Source organism: Vulpes lagopus, chromosome 2 (genome assembly GCF_018345385.1).
Source record: "Vulpes lagopus strain Blue_001 chromosome 2, ASM1834538v1, whole genome shotgun sequence".
Taxonomy (NCBI): domain Eukaryota; kingdom Metazoa; phylum Chordata; class Mammalia; order Carnivora; family Canidae; genus Vulpes; species Vulpes lagopus.
Window position 1 is genome coordinate 73,660,779 of NC_054825.1, and position 2,661 is coordinate 73,663,439.

A 2,661-nucleotide genomic window follows, 5' to 3' on the forward strand; every position below is an offset into this window, starting at 1 on the left:
TGAAAACATTCCTCAGGACAAGCCAAAATGGCAAGTTCCAGGAATGAGGGAGATCAGGGAAAAAGCTCTCCTAGTTATTGTGTAACTTGTCGGGATGCCATCCATAGTTTGCTTTTTAAGAAGCCATTAAAATAGAAAACTCTTTATAGAGGCAAGGAAACTTCCTCAGTCCTTCTTTCTGAGAAGGCATAATAGGTACATAAAAGAAGTAAAATAGAAAAGAAAATATTACATGTATAAGCAGCTCATACAAATAGTTGCCTCTAAACTATTGAACAGTGCACTGTGGCTGTGAAGCTGCCTTCACAAATGCTCATTTTCTCATTTATTAGCAAAAATCCTGGGCTGCCTTTTTGGAGTCTGGCACTGGGCTGGCTAGGGGAATCTGATAAAAAGACACAGTCCTGGGGCGCCTGGGTGGTTCAGTCGGTTAAGTGTCTGCCTTTGGGTTGTGCTCTCAGGGTCCTGAGATAGAACCCAGAGTTGGGGCTCTGTGCTCAGTGGGGAGTCTGTTTGTTTCTCTGCCCCTCCCCCTCCTTATACGCTCTCGCTCTTGCTCTCCCTTTCTCAAATAAATAAATCAATCTTAAAATTTTAAAAAGTCATAGTTCCCTAGAATAAAGTCTAGTGGGATACCTGTACAAAATATTGTAACTGAAATAATAGTTATATTCAAGATGTACCAGTGCATTGGTGGGAGGGGGAGTAGGGAAGACAGAATAACCTTGGAGAGGAGATAGCACTTGCCCTGGAATGAGATGTGTGTCAACAGGCTTCTTAAGAGGTAGGGAAAAGGTGCTTTTTGGATAAGGGAACTACAAGGAGTTCATTATTATGAGAGGGGGAAACATATAGGATATGATGGTGAGAGGTAAGGTTGTGAAACAAGGTCCATGTGTCTGTTTTGTGGTCATAAGCAAAAAAACAAAAACAAAAACAAAAACAAAACAAAACTGACTTGGCTAATGTGAACAAAAAGAGAATTTATTGGAAAGATTAGTGGCTTACAGAATTGACGGGAAAGCTGGAGAACCAGGGTTGGAAATAAGATAAAGGGCAGCTGAAGAACTCTGGGCAGCAGGAACCATTTAACTATCTAAGGGAATGAGTGCCAATGTATTTTTCCCCCCTTCCCTGCATAATTCGACTCAGGATTCAAAATCCTGAGACAGAGTATAATTGACCTTATATCATGCACCCACCCATCTAGGTCACCTTGATTTATTGTCCTACTAACATTGCCAACACTAGGGAAAAGGTAATTCCCAAAAGAAATCTTAAGTGTGCTGCCAAAGGAAGAGGTAATTGAGGATACGTCTTGTTGAATTTAGGTTTTATCCTGTAGGCCATAGAAAACCATTGAAGAATTATGAACAAGAAACTAAGATGATCAGAAAAGTAGATTTTAGATCATCCTGGTTTAAATTGGAGGATGGATTGAAAAGGGTCAAGAATAGTATGAAGGAGAATCATACAAAAACTCTTGTTTCAGGTGGGAGATGGTGAATGCTTCAATTTTTATAGGGATACAGATATTTAAGAATGAATAGTAGAATGAACCAAATGACCAACTGAATATGGGTGGTAAAGGAGAGGGAAGATTCTTGGTTTATTTCCAGGTTTCTTACATTGGAAAGTTGGCCATTACAGACAATGCACTGAGAGGACAGTTTAAAGAATAGTGACTCCATAAGTGAGATTCTACATATTTGCCATTTAGGATGCATTTGGAACTTTGAAATGGATATGCTTAATAGGCAGATGGTTATATAGAGGCAAGGAGAAGAAAAAGATCTGAGCTATAAAGATTTGGAAGATATCACCATGTAACTACTCATTTGCTTTATCAATTTTACACATGCACAAGTTTTATAATATTGATAGTAATACCACTACCACTACCAAATTATGATTACTAAAATCAAAGAATATTTTTCTGCATATATTTCCCCAATCTCCCTGTTCTTTTTTAATAGTTGTATTATTTCTACATTGTCAGATAGTGTAGGTATTATATACTATAAATTACTCTTTCAGGGACAGCCCCGGTGGCGCAGTGGTTTAATGCCGCCTGTAGCCTGGGGTGTGGTCCTGGAGACCCAGGATCAAGTCCCACGTCAGGCTTTCTGCATGGAGCCTGCTTCTCCCTCTGCCTGTGTCTCTGCCTGTCTCTCTCTCTGTGTCTTTATGAATAAATAAACAAAATCTTTAAAAAAATTACTCTTTCACCTTCATTTAGTCTTAGTTCTATAAGAAACCATCTTGATTGGGACGCCTGGGTGGCTCAGTGGTTAAGCATCTGCCTTTGGCTCAGGTTGTGATCCCAGGGTCCAGGGATCAAGTCTCAGATCAGGCTCTCCATGCTTCTCCCTCTATCTATGTCTCTGCCTCTCTCTGTGTGTCTCTCATGAATAAATAAATGCAATCTTTAAAAAAAAAAGAAATAAAAACAAGAAATAAATAAACTATACTGATTAATGTTTACTCCCAGCACTTATGTCTATGACCCTCTAGTCATTTTGATCGTCTGAAGCTCTTCCTCTAGTAGATTCATTTGCAGAGGCTCATGGAAGCAACCTTCCCTGAGTTCTTGCATGATATAAAAAATTTATCTGTGCTTTATATTTAAAGGTCAGTTTTCCTGGATATAAAATCCTTGAT